We start from the raw sequence: 19,829 nt of genomic DNA on the forward strand, positions 1-19,829 counted from the left end.
CTACTGCGTCACCAGGGAAGCCCTCTATTTTGTTTCTGTGGAGCAAGTATATATGGATCTGGATAGGATAGAAGCAGGAACCTATGCTATGACAGACATGATCTGACTTCTATAAGTCAGAATAGTGGCTATCTCCAGGGGCAGTACTAAGAGCAAAGGGGCATGAGGGAACTTATGTGACGGGAATACCATGTATCCTGATCTGAGTGGCAGCTCGATGAGTGTAACATGTTAAAAATTCATCAAGATATATGATTAAGATGTGTGCATTCTATGGGTATGACTGAATCATTCTGCTGTACACCTGTAACTAACACATCATTGTTTTTTTTTTTTTCCATTTGAAGGTTTTAATGTTCTTTTTCTTTTTTCTTTTTTTTTTTAACATCTTTATTGGGGTATAATTGCTTTACAATTGTGTATTAGTTTCTGCTTTATAACAAAGTGAATCAGTTATACATATGTTCCCATATCTCTTCCCAACACATCATTGTTAATCAACTATACTCCAATATAAAATTAAATTTTTTAAAAAAGATGTGCACTATGCAGTCCGTAAGTCATACCTCAACTAAAATAAAAGTTAAAGGCATGCAGGAGAGACTGCTGGATAACATTCTGCCAGTTCTGTCTTCGTTCTATGGCTAAACCTCTCCAGAGACTGGACAGTCAAATGGAGGGGAGTGAGGGTACCAGGAAGCGTAGGGAAAGGGCAGAAAAGGGAAGTGCCCTTTCGGGGGTAGAGGGCACCCAGGCTCACAGAACTGGTTTTCCGTGAGGGGCTTTACAAGAGCAGCAAGTTTACAGTGGTTAAGAGCAGCAGTTCTCGAGCCAGACTGCTGCACGGGAATACTGAATCGACCCCTGCAATGGACTGTTTGTGTCCGTGTCCCCCCGCCAATATTCATATGTTGGAACCAACCCCCCATATGATGGTATCTGGAGGTGGGGCCTTTGGGAAGTGATTAATTAGGTCATGAGGACGCAGCCCTCATGGATGGGATTAGCACCCTTATAAAAGAGACCTCAGAAAGCTCTCTTGCCCCTTTCACCATGTGAAGTTATAACACAAAGAACCAGGAAGTGGGCCTCACCAGACACCGAATGTGCCAGCACCTTGATCTTGGATTTCCCAGCCTCCAGAACTGTGAGAATTAAATTTCTGTTGTATATATGCCACCCAGTCTATGGTACTCTGTTACAGCAGCTTGAACGGACTAAGACGACCCGTTACCAGTGGAATGAACTTGGGCAAGGTTACTTCTCTTCTTTGAACCTCAACTTTCTAGGGCTGTTGCGAAGCTTAAGGTAATTCAAATTAAGCTCTTAGTTCTGAAGCCGGGTGGTCAAATCCAGCTCTGTTACTTACCAACTTGGTAACCTTGAACGAATTACTCAAACTCCAGGCCTCAGTTTCTTCTCCTGTAAAACAGAGTTATAGCAAGGATTAAGCAAGTCACAAGATTCCAGCACACAAAAAAGCCTCCAGTAAATCCTAACCACTGTTGTGTTTTTTCCTGTACCAGGAATAACAACCCAGTATAGCATTTCTATCCAATAGCATTTCAATCCAAATAACATTTCTCCCGACCATTATAGTTTACAGAGCATGTTTCACAAACGTTTTTCTCATTTAATGTTCAAAATAGTCTTGTGTACTACAAATAAAGAAATGAAGATTCAAAAATAAAAAAGGAAATGGAGATTCAGAGATGTTAAGTAACTTGCTGAAGGTTGCACAGCAAGTAAAGAGCAAACCCAAATCAAACTCCTCTGATGAAGGCACAGTTTGGCTGGACTGCATTGTCCCAGGGACATAGAAGGTGGGGCCTGGCTGTCCTTTCAGACTCAGAATTCTAAGATAAAGAATGCTGGAACTCTGGGGTACCTCAGCAAGTCTTAGTCTCAGCAAAACACTGGGCTCAACTTGAGTTTGAACTGGTCTTAGTCATTCTACCCCTGAATCGCTTCCTGCTTTAGATTTCTACACTGCAGAGAAAGGAAAACAAACATGTACATTACACCATCCTTGTCACCCTCAAAATCTCTTACAGTGACAAATACTTATGAATCAAAGGGAGTCTCCATAAAACCATAGTTAAACAATATCCCATTCGAACCCATTCACCAGCATTTAGCGTGAAGATAGGAGCAAGGTCTGCAGTGTCTAGACGCTCTTATTATTGCCTGGAAGAATGCCCTCTTCTGGCCTTAATTTTGATTAAATCTTCAGCTGCCTTGGTGTTTTCTCTTTGCTTTTCATCGGGGGCTGAGACTACCGGAAGCCACTTAACCAGCCTCACTTTATTCACAAAAGGTTTGGGGGCCCTTCCTAAGTGTCGTGGGAGAACATTATCAGCCGATCACGTCAACCACTCCTGCTACTTTGCCAGCAATCCTCTTGTTCACCAGTACAGGTTTTCTTTCCGCTGTTGCCTGAGTGGGGTTTAAAATCCTCTTTTAAAGAAAAATCACAGAACTGCCCAGTGGCCAAAGAAAAAGGGGATTTCATTTAAGAACCATTTAAACATACTCACAAGCTAAGACCTCAGATGTGTGCACACGCTCCGTACTCTGCGTGTACGTGCGTGCACACAAGACACACGCGCACAGATGCCCTGAGACATGATGACAGTTCTGACTCCACTCGCTATGTCTTGCAGCTACATAAAGGACTTTTTTTTCTTTCTTTCTGATTCTTTGACCAGATTTACAAAACAGAAAACAGGACAAGCTGTTTACTTGGGAAAAATTTTAGGGTCCTGGCTGAAAGTCCCAGAAATTGGAAAAAAGCATACTAACTCACTCTCACAAAACTTTTTTTTTTTTAAGGAACTATTATGACTTTATTGTTATTTTTATGGCTGCATTGGGTCTTTGTTGCTGCACACGGGCTTTTCTCTGGTTGCGGCGAGCGGGGGCTACTCTTCATCGCGGTGCGCGGGCTTCTCATTGCAGTGGCTTCTCTTGTTGCGAAGCATGGGCTCTAGATGTGCGGGGGTGGCACATGGGTTCAGTACTTGTGGCTCACAGGCTCTAGAGCACAGGCTCAGTAGTTGTGGCGCACGGGCTTAGTTGCTCCACGGCATGTGGGATCTTCTCGGACCAGGGCTGGAACCCGTGTCCCCTGCATTGGCAGGCGGATTCTTAACCACTGCGCTACCAGGGAAGCCCCCAAAACTCTTTGTTTGGTTTTATTTTAAGAACATGAAGAGTTCTTTTAAACATGAAGAGTAAGCTGGTCTTTGCATCACTTAGAGACAAACCCAGGAGATAGAGTATGTCTCCCCTAGAAGGAAAGTGTCCATCTCAAAACAGGGGTGACTTTGTTTCACTTCCTCTATATGGGCAGAGAGAACCAGGACCATGACTCCAGAAACTGGATCTGATCTTGTCTGCTTTTTAGACTCACAGCATGGGCTCTAGTCCTGTCTCGGTCTCCCAGAGCTGTGTGACTTTGGTCAAGTCACTGAACCTCTCTGAGCTCCTGCAGCCGCTGCTGTCAAGTGAGGACACTCATTCATTCAAGAACTATCTACTGAGCACCTACGATGTACCAAGCATGTGGCCATGGGAATAATTCCAGGAATTAAACCATCCCAGCCACAAAGGGCTCTCATCGATTAGTGGGGCAATTACAGGCTGACATGCAATTACAATGGAGTAACAAAAAGTATTACAACAGGGGTGAGTACAGGTGCTGGGCAATCACAGGAAAGGGTATTTAATTAATTCAGCAGGGGATGGAAAGTGATGGGTATAAGAAAGACTTCCCCAAGGAGGTGTTATCTAAGCTGAGAACTGAAAGACAAGTTCAAATTTGCCCAACCAAGGGGATCCAAGTAGAATTGGCAGCACTTGCAAAGGCCCACAGACCAAATTGCTGGTTTACAAGGTCAAGCACAAGAGGTAGGGAGAGAGACATAGGATATGTAGACCTGGATAGGCAGGTGGGCTTGCCAGAGTAACTTGCCTGGACTAGATGACCTCCCAGGGGCCCTCCCAGTCCTAAGGGCTAATTCTGTGGTCTTCTGAGAGCCCAGATCGTCCTCTTTTCCCAACAGCCCTTTCACCAGCACAGCCAAGTCCGTGAGTCCACTCCAGGGCACGAGGGAAGTCCCAAGCATCCCATGTGGGCCCTCCTCCTTCCTCTTTCTTTTCCCTTTGAGAGTGACTAGGCAGTGACTCAAGGAGGGAACTGTCCTCTACTTGTCATTTGTTTCTAAAAAACTACACCCAAGGCTCACATACACAGTTATTTGACCAACCTTCTCCCGCCCAGCCCCTGACCTAGCTGAAGAAACACTGGAATTACCTGTGTCCCTGTCTGTCTGCTCCAGGACACTTCAGGCTACCTGAGGGCTCCCACTCTGTTTTGGTCATATCCTGGTGTCCCCAGCACCTGGTATTATTCCTGACTTATAGTAGGTCATCAAAAACACATGCAGAACGAAAGGATTTCCTCTCTCTGCAAATGAGCACCCATCCAGAGCTGCCCCAGACAGCAGCTCTGTCTGAGGCCAGAGCGGGAAACCCGGAGACCCAGAGAGGTGCCAGCTCAAAACTTCTCTGCCAGGGCTCTCTAAGCCACTCCAGGTGCTCAGCAAAGCCCCATCGGAAAACCAACAGCCCCCCTTATTTACCAATGAAGAACCTCAGGTCCGAAAGAATGATATGACTTGCCCAAGGTCTCTTAGCAAATGCAATATAATGTTTTTAAAAGGGGGACAACGTTTTTTCTTTCGTTTTTTGTTTTTTTTTTTTTTTTTTTGGACAACTTTCTTAAATGGAAGGCTATCTAGTCACACCTACCAGAAACGTTGCTTATTTTAGGGGAAAATGCTTAATGTTGGCAGGTCTAACGGAATCTTTCCTTTACCTGACCGCCAATTACACCACACTTTCACAACTCCTGGGATTTTCTAGGCAGGACTAAAAGTTCCCACTGAAACAAATCTATTTATGAAGGTGACTAAAAAAGGTTTTAGGGATTGAATATGTTCTTGGATTATGGATCATTTTTTAGGTTAAATCTCTATTATGTGATCTCAGGTTATAAGAATTTTTAAAGAAAAGTTGAGCTCCCCAAACCACTTAGTTCCCTCTTGTTTTTTTAATGTTTTGACATTAGCTTTACTGTGACAGCAAACACGATTTTTAAGGAGGCCATTTCGACCTATATAACCCCTCCATCAAAAGAATTCCTCATAATTCCTGTGTCCTCCTAAAGTTTTTATTCACAAATCTACACTGTGTACATACACATGTATTTCATTTAAAGGAATTACCTTCAGTGTAGAAGTTCCTTAGAGTACTTTTTCTTAAAAAAAAAAAAAAAACTTAGTATGCAAGTCACTGGCATGATGTTTCTGAAACCAAACCCGAGCAAAATCCAGGTGACAAATTAAGTGCACCTGGAAATTCTGGGTCTGAGACACTGAGGGTGACATTTTCTAGCCTGCTTCATTTAATTATTCTGACACTTCCCATATCCCAGTTAATAGGAAACAGACAAAGCAAAGCAGGTGTTTTACTTATATCCACCTGGCACAGCACACTCCCAAAGTTTGCAATAGTTGCTTATTGCTGAAGAGTTTAAGGCAATATTTTTCTGCCAGTGAAATAACATCTCAAATAGCCTAGCATAGTGGTTCTCACCCCGGCTCAACCAGAGCCCACAGGGGAGGGAGGAAAACCTTTAAAAATACTGCCGCTGGATCCCAAGCCTGCACAATTAAACAGACTCTCTAAGGATGAAACCCCAGCACTACAGTTTTCCAAAGATCCCCAGGTGATTGCACGGTGCAAACAGGACAGTGAAGCACGGGCCTAGGATAACTCATTAGACAAAGGAAGCCCATGGGAAATCTTATCTGGAAGTGAAAAACGCATCGTAATTAAATAAAACAGCAGATGTAAAAGTACCTAACAGGGCCTGTTACCCAGAAGACACTTAACAAATGTTAATTAAACAAAAAAATAATAATTCAAATAATTACTCCTTCTCCTCAGTAAATTCATCTTGTAATTTTATTGGCTTGTTTATCACATGCTGTTTTTTCTTAGCCATGATTGGCTAGAATCTATCCTTGTTAATAAAATTAGAAACGTATACCCATAATCCTGTTCAATTACAGGAGCTCTGTAGTATTTCCAACAACTCTTAATCACTTATTTAATAAAACTTTCCCCCAGAACAGTGGCTAATACATACTAAATACTCAACAAATGTTACTTATTTATAAGAATTCATGATAATTCTTATAACTTCAGTTGAAACTTATTTTATACTATCTGGAGGACTTAGCAAGAATGTAAAAAAACTACCAGGGCAATCTTTAACAAACTTATAAAAATAGACTTTTAAGCACATCAATTCTTTCTATAAATCTGTGAAAAAAATATTAAATGTGATCATTGCACAGGTAGCTAGCTTATCTTGCACATTCAAGGGGGCCCTGGAAAAGTCACTTGTGAACACTCAGCAGTTCCCATAGCCACTTGAAAATGCTAACACTGCAATTAGCTCAAAGTGGCCTCTTAATCCGACTTTTCCCTACCACTGCCTCCCTGACCCTGAATTAGGAAGGCGATTTTTCTATATGTCCACATTACCCCTCAGTTCTAACTAAGAAACCAAAAATCTGTTTTAAAAAAAAGAATATAATTTCTTAATCAGGATGAGGAGGTCTTATTTAGAACATTTCCAAACCTCTTGTTGCCCTGCTCAGATGCATTACGCCAGTCCGCATCTGTCTCGGGTTGTACTAAGCAGAAGAGGCATTCAGCAGCTAGGCTGGAAGATCTGCTGTGCTTGGTTCAGGATTCACACTGTTATCGGGAGACCCTTCCATAGCTCACACCTGAGCATGCTACCCTTTGCTTCTCTTTGCCTTCTGTCTCCAAACATCTGCCATTTCATGTTTTAAATCAACACACATGCAAAAATAATCATGACGTGCCCTTCTTTATATGCATATTATACGTCAATAACAAGCACTATTGGTCTGAATGTTTACGTCCCCCCAAAATTCCAATGTTGGAATCCTAAGCCCTCAATGTGATGGTATTAGGAGGTGGGGCCTTTGGGAGGTCATGGGGGTGGAACCCTCACGAATGGGGTTAGTGCCCTTATAAGGGAGACACCAGACAGCTCCCTCACTCCTCCTGTCATGGGTGGAGGGCCCTTACCCGACCATGCTGGCACCCGGATCTCAGATTTTCAGCCTCCAGAACAGTGAGAAATAAATGTCTGTTGTTTATAAGCTCCCAGTCTGTGGCATTTTGTTATAGCAGCCTTGACAACTAAAACAACAAAAGTCGCAAGCGACCACACATGGGCCTTTGGCTAGTAACAGCTTGGTTTGCTCAATAAGAATGTCATGACTGACTGCCACATGGCAGGCAGCTCCAGAGGTGCCAGAGAGATGGACATGAGGACAGAGTTCCCATCTTCAAGGATCTCAGGCTCCAAGGAGAGTGTGGATTGGCTACTGTGACATAGTGTGACTCTGACCCAAGGGCGACAAGGAAACGCAAAGGATAGGGTCACAGGGGCAGCCCTAAATATTTAGAATCAGAAATTAGGAAATAAAAATAAATAAGCACATAGGAGATAAATGGTTGTGGATAACAATGTTAAAATAACTACTGCAGCTTTCATCAATCACACCGCCCTCTCGACGCCCATCACCTAAACTTATGCCACACTAAATCTTATGCCACTTTGTATTACCTGACAACACAGGGTTGCCACAAATCTTTACTTGTAAAAAATGCAGTATCTTCTAAGCACAATAAAACAAGGTATGCATGTACTCGAGCTTCTTTTACTCACATACTCTCTTCCCTGAGGTGGCAACCCTCTAAGTGGAAGGACTCTGACCTGACTCCGGAGCTCACCTTTCTCCCAAATCCAGGGCCTGAGATTTGGGGAGACACTGCTATTGTACTGAGCTATTCTCTTTCAAAGATACTATTCAGCAATAATGTTTATTATCATTTCCCTCTACATCCCTTCTCTCCTGGAACGATGGACCATTTTCAGGGTCGAATTCTGAAGCAGGATAAAATCCAAAACATAGTTTCTGCATGTTGCTTAACCATTCTCCTTGCACAGGCGGATTTCCGCTGAAGATGTATACACATCTCACACTTATTTCCAGAGTGTCATGATCTACAGCTTATATATTTTACAATATTTTTAATGAAGCTGTAGTACTTGCAACTCTATGTCCAGGTAATAAATTTGCCTTTAACCTTAAAAAAAAAGAAAAAATCCCCCATTTAGGGGGAGTGGAGACACTACATAGTAGAGTGCTTACATGTTGGTAAATGTTCAAAATATTTTAAAGCTTTAACCAATCATTTCTTTAAACTAAAACATTAATTATTACTGTGTACTTTAGTAAGTGGCCTGGGGGACTTCCCTGGTGGCACAGTGGATAAGACTCCATGCTCCCAATGCAGGGGGCCTGGGTTCGATCCCTGGTCAGGGAACTAGATCCCCACATGCATGCCGCAACTAAGAGTTCGCATGCCACAACTAAGGAGCCCTGGAGCCGCACTAAGGAGCCCGCCTGCTGCAACTAAGACCCGGTGCAACGAAATAAATAAATAAATATTTTAAAAATAAATGGTCTTTCTTTTTCTTTTTATGCTGCAGCCCAGCACACCACTGAGTTAAGAAATCTAACAAGAAGGTGAAGAAGGGAGACACAGAGAACAGACTTGTGGTTGCCAAGAGGGAGGGAGTGATGGATTGGGAGTTTGGGGTTAGCAGATGCAAACTCATATAGAGAATGGATAAAAAACAAGGTCCTACTGTATAGCACAGGGAACTATATTCAATATCCTGTGATACACCATAATGGAAAAGAATATGAAAAAGAATGTATATATATATATATATATATATATGTATAACTGAGTCACTTTGCTGTACAGCAGAAATTAACACAACATTGTAAACCAACTGTACTTCAACAATTAAAATAAAGAAAGAAAGAAAGAAGGTGAACAAGGAAGGAAAAGACCTCTTGGGAATTGAACAGCCAGACTCAATACCCTCTCAGGAAAACCTCAATCCTGTGGGCCAGCCCTAGCCCTACCCTCTTCAAACTGGAGAAAAGGAAAGAAGCTCATTAACAGAGAAGCAAGGTAAAGATGTTGTTTCTGAAACAGAAGGGAACCGATTATCAAACACTTTGTCAGTGTGGGGCTGTGTTACCTTTAAAGACATATCACAATTTACCTGAAAAAGTGACACTGGTGGAGCTGGAGAATATTACTGCGGGTATCTGGTCTAACTGCCTGGTTTTACAGGTGAGAGAATCTGAAGCATGGAAGGAAAGGAACATGCCTGTGGTGAAGACAGCAGGATCACAGCAGAGTCAGAACCGTCTCCCAAGATTCCCAACTCCTAACTAGCCAGGGCTGATCACTGAGTTTCCGCACACTTCCAAACTCCTTCACCTGGTTAACTGCACCCCAGATGTCCACTCAGCTCAGGTGTACCCCGCTTCAGAGAGGCTTCAGGGTACACCGTACCTGGTGCTCCCCTTTCTCAGAGCACTCTTCCCATTTTACCTGAATGGTGCCGCCACTCCATCAGCTAGCTTCCCCCCGAACTTTCTGCAACTTTTTGCTCAACTCTGTGTCCTGGACCTGAGCACAGGTGTGACATCTACAGGGACACTGTGCAGTGAACAGAGTAACTGACTCGTCTCAGGTTGCCTGGGAATTTTCCAGCTTTAGCAAAGCAAGTCCCAAGTCTCAGGAAACCCCTCAGTCTCAGGCAAACCAGGACAACTGGTAACGCTAATAGCAGATGCCAACAGGGTGACACGGCCTGCTCACCATGTCCCCTCCTCTAACCATCCTCGGCCATACGTGCCAGGCCCGGAGCCCTGTCTGTGCCATTCGATCACTCTAGCTTAGCACTATCTGATAGAACTTTCTGCAGTGCTGAAGATGTTCTATACCTACACTGTCCAATACCATAGCACCAGACCCATGTGGCTACAGAGCGGCTGAACTCTGGCTACTGTAACTGAGTTTTTAATTATGTTTAATTTCTATTAATTTAAATAGCCCCATATGGCTACCAGCCACCGTATGGAACAGCTCAGCTCTGATTTTACATGATTGGAACTACAGTACATCTCTGTGCACAGAAATGAGCTTTGAAGTCAGACCGACCTTGGTTCGAAACCTGACTCAGTCATTTGCAAATGTGTCACAACTCCTTGGGGAAGCTTGTTTCTCCCTCTGTAATCCTTGCAAATTTACTATGACACAATGTTCAGAAAGTGGCTGGCCCCTAGTAGAACTTCAAGAAATAGGATTTCTCTAGAAGGAGAGAAACTAAATCAATGTAAAAATGCTAGAAAACTCTGATTCTGAACCCAAGAGGGCAAGAGCATCGTATCGACCAGATCTCCAACACCCCTGTCAGGTTCAAATTCGGATTCTAAACTGCCATGGCCGTCCTGCTTGATTTCTGTCCCAGGCCTGTGGCTGGCTGTCACTGAGTCCCACTGGGGCAGTAGGCACTGGGTACGGGGAGATACTGTGCTAGGTCACCTGAGTGTGGCCCTACACAGTCCCAGGGGTAGGGATTCAGGCTCTTCCCAGAGCAGGGAGGAAGCAGCGCCCAGAGGAAGCCCAGGTGCCCCAGGGGGCTCACGTGCACCCCAGGCCGGCCGCTGGTGCCCAAGGGTTCGGGGCACACTGGGGACATCCCGCGTCCTGCACATCCACGGAGAATGCCACACCTGCTGCCTCCCGAAAGGGTCAGGACACAGTAATGAGCTGGGAACCAGGCGCAGTTGCGAAGCCCCTGAGGCATCTGGTTGCTGGAACCTCTCCCCAGCCCTAATGAATCCATCCGCTCGGCAGGAACGGGCAGCAGGTCCCCGGAGAAGCAGGCTGTGGATACGAGTCACGTGGGGAGCTTTTTAGAAACAGTGTTCCCCAGACTGGGCATCAGTGTTTGCAGAAAGCTCCCAGGTGACTGTGCTGCGTGGCTGGGACTTGGTATTTTTCACCTGAGGGCTTGGGCAGGTGGTTCTGCTGAGGACTGTCTAGGGCAGCGCTAGGGCTGGGGAAGGAAGTCCCTTGTCAACGGGTCCCTCCCTCTGGCTGCAGGGACAACAGCCAGATGGCAGCAGGACCCCGCAACCAGAGCTGGGACACGAGCTGCTCCCCTCCTTCCAGCCCCAACTGGCAGAGATCCTTCCGGTTCACCAGGGCTGACCTGTCCCATGTCTCATGTGTAGCACCGGTGGGGAGGGGCCTCCTTCCCCACTAGCCCCTGAGCACCCGTGAGCAGAAGCCCTAATCCATACGCCTCTCCGTCCTGGTGTCCCCGGGCTGGCCGCAGCACTGAGGAAGCCCACAGTAAAAGCTGTCATTGTGGTCGTTACTCTCATTTCAGTGAAAAGGAAACCAGAACCTAGAGACAGTATGACTCACCCAAGGCCCATGGTGCGGTGGCAGGGCTGGGACAGGAGCTCTGGGCGCCTGGGTTCATTCCCTTCCTGATACCCCAGGTTGAGGCCCACTGCTTCCTCTACCCTCACCCACGCTCTCTCCTCTCCCTCCTGCAGCCAACATGCAGGCTCTGACCACCAGGGTAAACTCTCATCTAGTATCCTCGGGCTCTGATTTATAGGACCCCTCACCTGTCCTCAAAACAGTCCATGAAGTCTAAGAGCACCCCTTGGGCACTATACAGGGGGTTGGTTTTCAGCCCAGCATTGGAGCCTGACGTACCCAAGTTGCCACTGAGTAGCTGCGTGGTCCTGGACACATGCTTTAACTTCTCTGGGCTCAGCTTCCTCAGCTGTAAATGGGGATGATGATGTTTACCACTCACGATTGTGGAGAGGATTATTCAGTGAGATCAGTCAAACAGACCACATGGGCACCACGACCAGCCGGCAGGAAGTACTAACAGCTGGTAGGTATTACTCAGGTAGCGGGCACCACCCTTCTCATCACCTGCTCCGTGCTCCAGATTCAGGCCCATGGTAGAAGCCTCCAAACTCCGCACCCTCTTTATTTATTTATTTTTGGCCGCGTTGGGTCTTTGTTGCTGCGCGCAGGCTTTCTCTAGTTGCGGCGAGCGGGTGCTACTCTTCCTTGCAGTGTGCGGGCTTCTCATTGCGGTGGATTCTCTTGTTGCGGAGCACGGGCTCTAGGTGCGCAGGCTTCAGTAGTTGTGGCACATGGGCTCAGTAGTTGTGGCTTGCGGGCCCTAGAGCGCAGGCTCAGTAGTTGTGGCGCACGGGCTTAGCTGCTTCGTGGCACGTGGGATCTTCCCGGACCAGGGCTCGAACCCGTGTCCCCTGCGTTGGCAGGTGGATTCTCAACCACTGCGCCACCAGGGAAGTCCCTAAACTCTGCACCCTCTTGCCTTGCTCTTCCCACAGGCCACCCTGGGCCAGCTGGCCCGCCGCACTGTGCCTGGCCTGGCCTCTTGGGTGCCTGCACCGCCCTGGAGGACCAGGTGGCTGGGGCATCAGAGGTCATGCCTACCCCCACCCCCGAGTCCCCCAGAAATAATAAACGAGAAGTAACTCTTTCTATTCCTCGTTTGGGACTTCCTTAATTGAAGTCAAATATTTGCACACTCTCCAAGGCCTGTAAACCTGAACTGCTCACAGGAAAGAGAAAAAAAAACTTGGGTGCAAAGAGAGCAAGTGCGGGCAGCAGCGGCCTCGTCGAAGCTCAGAGGAAAGGGCAGCCGATCTGAAGAAGCCCTCAGCCCAGCCGAGCAGGAGAAAGCTGCCACTTCCGGAGCAATCTCCCCTGCCTCTCTCCAGCGGCCTCCACAAATTCAGTGGCACACTCGCTCTGCCCGTGGCCCAGTGGGAATCCTCCAGGGTGTGAGCGTAAGGAGGGGTGGGGGGAGGGGTGCGAGCCAGGAGGCGTTCCTCCAGCCCCGCCCCAAGAGCTTCCAAACTAGCCGGCAGCGTTAAGCCAGCGTTAAAAATACCGAAGGACTCCACACAGCTTGGGAAAGAGCTGCTGTCCGGAGCCCCTCTCCCCGGCGGCCCTTCCCCAGAGCTCCCAGACCTACCCCGGCACCCAGCAAGGGAAGGATGAACATCCGGCACTGTGGAAGCTTCCAGAAAGGACTCTGATGGGTGCCCAATGTTAAACATTCTGACCATCACCCCCGGGCACAGTTAAGGCTCATGAAAAAGGCAAATAACATTCTGAGGGATTCAGAAAAGGGACAAGGCCCTCAATAAATGTTTGCTGGCAGTAGCACCTAGGACAGGCCACGGAACCACGGCGCCTCCCTCCCTCTGGGCCACTCACTCCACCCAAGGTCATGACACCACTGTCACAGAAGCCTCCCTGGCCAGGCAAAAGGAAAGTCTGTGCTGACCTCTCACCCTAACCCTAACCGTAACCAGGCAAAAGGAAGCTTCTGGGCTCCTGCCCTGCCCAGCCTCCAGCCCCTCTGGGATGGCACCAGTGTCCTCTGGGGCATCCCCTGACCCTTCCCTCCATGTGCTCCAGGGGCTAGCATATCACCAAGGGGAGGGCTGTCAAAGCACAGAATCTTCCAGAATCAGTGGCTGCTACAAGGACAAGCATGTGACCAAAGCTGGCCCGTAAGAGCCCTCTCGGGACTTCCCTGGCGGTCCAGTGGGTAAGACTCCACGCGCCCAGTGCAGGGGGCCCGGGTTCGATCCCTGGTCAGGGAACTAGATCCCGCACACATGCCGCAACTAAGACCCGGTGTGGCCAGGTAAATAAATAACTAGCTAAATAAAAGAGTCCTCTCGGGCTTCCCTGGTGGCGCAGTGGTTGAGAGGCCGCCTGCTGATGCAGGGGACACGGGTTCGTGCCCCGGTCCGGGAAGATTCCACATGCTGCGCAGCGGCTGGGCCCGTGAGCCAGGGCTGCTGAGCCTGTGCATCCGGAGCCTGTGCTCCGCAACGGGAGAGGCCATAGCAGTGAGAGGCCCGCGTACCGCAAAAAAAAAAAAATAAAATAAAAAAAAAAGAGTCCTCTCGAGGTTCAAGAATGGTCATGTGACCCGGACTGGCCAATAAGAACCTACTCTAGCACTTTGGCTGAAGACACCAGGAAAGGGTGCCCTCCTTGCCACACACAGGGTCATTAACCTGAAAGGCTGAAAGCCTGAACCCATCTCACAGGGAGATACTGCCTGAGAAACAAGGAGGGAGGAAAGCAGGGCCAAGAGACAGTGGGAGACAAAACCCGGCCAGCATATGGTTGGGCCCTGGTTCAGCCACCCCTGACCATTTAGCGACTTGACACAGTAAATGAACTTTTTCAAACCTAGCCCAGCTTGAGTTTGGTTTCTGTCACTTGCAACCCAGAGCACTGACTGACACGTTCCTCAGTGGGTGCGTGAGAAGATGCTCGTTGCTACCCGGCCCCGCTTCTTGCCCTGGCTGCCATTTCTTGTGACTTTGTGGCTTGCTGGTGGCATCTGGGAGGCTGTCTCCAGGCCCTACAGCCTCCGCTCCCTGCAAACAGAGCATCCGTCTCACTGGACCCCTAGACTCCAGTCTCTTGCCCTCCATCTCCCAAGCTACCACTAGTGACCTTTTCTTTCTCTTTTTCTTTGTTTAAAAAAACTTTAAGGGCTTCCCTGGTGGCACAGTGTTTGGGAGTCCGCCTGCCGATGCAGGGGACACGGGTTCATGTCCCGGTCCGGGAAGATCCCGCGTGCCGTGGAGCGGCTGGGCCCGTGAGCCATGGCCGCTGAGCCTGTGCGTCTGGAGCCTGTGCTCCGCAACGGGAGAGGCCACAACAGTGAGAGGCCTGTGTACTGAAAGAAAAAAAAAAAAAAAAAAAACTTTAAGGCTTCTTTTTTTCTGTTTTATTTATTTATTTATTTATTGGCCACGCAGCGGGGCATGCGGGATCTCAGCTCCCGGACCAGGGGTCGAACCCGCGCCTTCTGCAGTGGAAGCACAGAGTCTTAACCACTGGACTGCCAGGGACGTCCCTAGTTACCTTTTGTAATACACATATCCTGCAGTGGCCTCATACTGCCTGAGGATTATTATGCAAGCTCCTTGAACACAGCTCACGAGGCTGCCATCACAGGCCCCGATGACCTGTGTTCTCCACAAGAACCCTCCAGTCCAGCCACGTGGAACTACTCCGAGATCCCTCCCAGGTCCGGGCACTTGCACGCTCCACCAGGTAGGAAGAGTGTTTCCAAACCATCCCAGCTGACTGCATAAGCTCTTCCAGAGCACCTCATGTTCTGTAAACCACATCCTGTCCACTGAGGTCAAAGACCCCACTCTTCACAGGAGTTAGTCAGTGTTGAGAGAACTGCATAAACACAGCCTCTTCCCGCGCCCCACCCACCCCCACCGCCCGCCGCAGATGACTTTCAAGGCCCTCCCAAATGCTTTCTAACAGCCACGGAAGCCATAAAGTGGCTCAGAGTTAAGCCTTTGTTATGTAAATTAAAGCTCCCCCACCAAGTTTCCACTGAAAAATCGGCCAGCTGTGTAAATTTCTTTTTTTTTTTGCGGTACGCGAGCCTCTCACTGTTGTGGCCTCTCCGGTTGCGGAGCACAGGCTCCGGACGCGCAGGCCCAGCGGCCATGGCTCACGGGCCCAGCCGCTCCGCGGCATGTGGGATCTTCCCGGACCGGGGTATGAACCCACGTCCCCTGCATCGGCAGGCGTACCCTCAACCACTGCGCCACCAGGGAAGCCCTGGCTGTGTAAATTTCATTCAAAGCCATAGGAAAAAGTTTATGGATAAAACTTCTCTTGACACAGAACATAAACAGACAGCATTCATAATTACAGAGAGTTCATTTCAAGAAAGATTTTAGAGAACTCCCAGTGCAACCTCCCCATTTTACAGAAGTGGAAACTGAGATTCCAAGAAGTGAAATGATACCTCAGGGTCACACAGTCAGGAGGCAGAGGAGCCAGGACAAAACACCAGGTTCTCTGCTTCTTGCCACCCTAATAATTTATAAATAATAACCTTACTTTCATTTACTTTATTTTATTACAACACTAATTCATACACACTCACTTAAAAATGTGAGCCACAGAGAAGTTCTGTATGTATTTTCTGCTCTTTGCACATCTCACTGGGTGTCTGAAAAACGGGGTCTCTGTTTCCTGGCAGCGCCGCTGGAGCCCTCCAGGCCTTAGACTTCGTGTGGTTTCTCACCCTCCCTGCTGCCCATAAACAGCGTCAACAGGGGCAACACAGACAATAACAGTTTCTGGTTATGCAATGAGAGGCAGCCTCTACTTCCTAAAGTGGGCCTAGGCGATGGAGGCGGCACTCTGTAAAAATGTCTACCCACCCCTGGACCCAGCAACTTGTCATGAGGACATTCATTCATTACTCAGTGTGAGTTGTTTTGTTCTGTGTACGTCCCATTCATCTCTAAAGAAAAAGCATCTTGCGGAGTGGCAGTGATTTCAGAAACAGCCCTGGAGTTTGAATTTCTGGCGGCTCCTTTCACTCACTGTGTGACCTTAGACAAGTCACTTAATCTCTCCAGTTGCTTCATCTTCATAAAATGGCAGAAACACCATCCATGGAAGAGTCTGAGTCCCTCGGGCTCTAGTTAAGGGCTTGGCAGGCATTTCCTGACAGTCCAATGGTTAGCACTCTGTGCTCTCACTGCTGAGGGCCCGGGTTCAATCCCTGGTCAAGGAAGTAAAATCCCACAAGCCACGCAGCACAGCCAAAAGGAAAAAAAAAAAAGAAAGAAAGAAAAGGGGGGGCTTGGCCCCTCTGCTGACCTAGGTCATCACCTTGGATTCTCTAAGCCTTTCCGCCTCCCATTAACTGCTTAACTTACAGGCCACGATCCTCAGAGACCCGCTCAGACCAGGCCAGCCAACGTCATCCCATCCACACCTCCCTCTCATGCAGAGCCAGGCCCTAGGCGGCCGCCTTCCTGCCTGGGGACCAACCACCCTTGGTCAGGTGCCCCCAAGGCCCTGTCAGCTCCAGGGCCCAGCGCTACCACCTGGTCATCCAAGTCCGGCCAAGAAGCCCCACGGTCAAGTTTCTCCTCAAAGGCCTGAAAACTTCTAACGGTCACCATAAAATTACTTGCTTTTTCCCTCGTGGAAATTTAAAGTAAGTCACTGAAGTCTATACAACACTTTCCCACATTGAAAATGCAATGCTTGCAAGATTCCTTTACCCATCTCTGTCCGGAACGAAGCTTGTGTTCTGTTTACTGCTGTCACTGAGGAAGTGAGAGGGGCCTGCCTACCCACCAAGCTCAGACTGAACGATCAGGCTTTCTGTCTGGATCTCATCTCTGTCAATCCCACCCCTGCTACGGCAGGGTCAGGGCCCCTCACCCCCATCTCCTTCTGGGTAGACATCTGTCTATAGACTGAACCCTCTATGTCTGCTCACCAGCCCCCAACCCCACCCAGTGAGGAGTCTAGATGGGCTCAGACAGGGGGGAGAAGCAGAACTCATAAGCAGAAGCTGGAACGGGGCAGCGGGGGGGGGATGCTAATGTATGGCAGACCTGCTTGGAGTAAGAAAGGCAGGCATGGTGTTCGCAGCGGCATGGATGGACCTAGCGATAACCCTACTAAGCGAAGTACGCCAGACAGACAAGTACCCTATGATGCTGCTTATGTGTGGAATCGAAAAACAATGATACAGAAATAGACCCACAGACACAGAAAACAAACTTTTATGGTTACCAAAGGGGAAAGGGGGGGAGGGACAAATTAGGAGTTTGGGATTAACAGATACACACTGTTATATATAAAATAGATAACCAACAAGGACCTACTGTAGAGCACAGAAGTATACTCAGTGTTTTGTAATAACCTATGAGGCGAAAGAATCTGAAAAAGAATGTGTGTATATGTATAACTGAATCACTTTGCTGTACACCTGAAACCAACACAACATTGTAAATCAACTATACTTCAATTTTAAAAAATAATAATAATAAAAGAAGAAAGGCACGGTGAGTTAACCCTTTGATTCACCCAATGTCTCGACCTGAACTTTCTGCCTCATTATTTATATTACAAGTACCAACATCAGGTCTCATCCAATGCCAAAACCCCAAATTTTGACAACATCCAAAATAAACCTGGTGATAAGAGAATGTAGGATGGGTCAAGGGTCACAGATCTAGAACCCCAACAGACTGTTAATAATTTCTTGAGTTGTGGGGTTTACACTGGGGGTGGAGGGAGCCCTCAGGAATTGCTGGTGGGAATGAAAACCAGTGCAACCACTTTGGAAAGCAGTTTGGCATCCTCTCAAAAGTTAAATATAGAAATCCACACAACCCAGGAAATTCCACTCCTAGGCATCTACCCAGGAGAAATGAAAACCCACGTTCACACAAAGGCTTGTACATGAATGCTCAGAGCAGCGTTAGTCCTAATAGCCCCAAACTGGAAACAACACAGCTGTCCATCAACTGGTGAGTGGAGAAACGACGTGCTACACCCATACGACAGAATATTTTTCCACAGTAAAAAGGACGAAGTACTGACAACGTGGATGAACCTCAGTAACACTAGGCTCAGTAAAAGAAGCCAGACACAGATCACATATTCCACGTATATGAAATGTCCCAAAGGCAATTTTACATACAAATTTATAGAGACAAAAAGTAGATCAGTGGTTACCTGGGGCTTGAGGACAGAGATTATCCGTAAATGGACATGAAGGATCTCAGTGGGGTGATGAAAATATTCAAAAAACTATATTACGGCCATGGCTGCACCACTTGGTAAAGTGACTAAAAATCACTGAATTGTACACCTGAAATGGGTAGATTTTAGATACATAAAATATACCGTGCATTGGTTTCCTATGGCTGCTGTAACAAATTACCACAAATTTAGTGGCTTAAAATAACACAGATGTATTGTCTTGTAATTCTGGAGATCAGAAATCCAGAATGGGCTTCACTGGGTTGAAGTCAAGGTGTCAGCAGGGCCAGGCTCCCTCCAGAGGTTCTACTAGGGGAGAACCTGTTCTCCTGTTCCTGGTGGCTGTGAGCATTCCTTGGTTTGTGGCCCCCTCCTCCAGCTTCAAAGAAAGCAGTGTTAGCAGCTTCAAATCTCTGATTCTGACCCTCTGTTTCCATCATCACACCTCCTTCTGTGACTCTGACCCTCCCACCTCTCTCTTCTAAGGCCCACCTGGATAATCCAGAATGATCTTCCCATCTGAAGATTCCTTAGGCACCTCAGTAAAGTCCCTTTTGCCACATAAGGTAATGTATTCACAGGTTCTGGAGATTAGGACCTGGGCATCTTTGGAAGGACATTATTCTGTCTAACATACACCTCAATAAAGCTGTCATGGGACTTCCCTGGTGATCCAGCGGGTAAGACTCCATGCTCCCAATGCAGGGGGCCTGGGTTCGATCCCTGGTCAAGGAACTAGATCCTGCATGCTGCAACTAAGAAGTCCACATGCCACAACTAAAGATCCTGCACGCCACAACTAAAGGTCCTGCACGCCGCAACTAAGACCCAGCGCAACCAAAATAAATAAATAAATATTTTTTAAAAAATTAAAGCTGTCACAAAAACAAAAAAATAGCCAGGGCAGGATGTGGCCAGCATGTGGGACCCAAGCAGGTGACCGCCTAGAACCCCCACCGCTGCAGAAGCCCTCCGGAGCCCTGTCCTAGGGCAGCACATGCAGCGTAAATGAGCTGAAAGGGTCCTCATTTTGGCCTCAAAACCTAGGAGGGAATGGGGCAAGAGAACAATTAAATCCTGGCAAGAAGACCCGGATAACTGGTCAAGTTCTAGATGAATGAGAGGATGAAAGCAGAGTGGGA

General features: G+C 47.6%; 1 protein-coding gene across 1 annotated transcript in view; it reads right to left on the minus strand.

Annotated features, from left to right (window-relative positions):
* Positions 1 to 19,829, minus strand: part of CYRIB (CYFIP related Rac1 interactor B) — a 153,912-nt gene that overhangs the window by 112,546 nt on the left and 21,537 nt on the right. The window contains exon 2 of the mRNA XM_065895008.1: positions 1,370 to 1,422. The gene's annotated coding sequence lies outside the window, so the exon portion shown is untranslated. The remainder of the gene's footprint in view (positions 1 to 1,369; positions 1,423 to 19,829) is intronic.

The sequence above is a fragment of the Phocoena phocoena genome, chromosome 17 (assembly GCF_963924675.1).
Source record: "Phocoena phocoena chromosome 17, mPhoPho1.1, whole genome shotgun sequence".
NCBI classification, from domain to species: domain Eukaryota; kingdom Metazoa; phylum Chordata; class Mammalia; order Artiodactyla; family Phocoenidae; genus Phocoena; species Phocoena phocoena.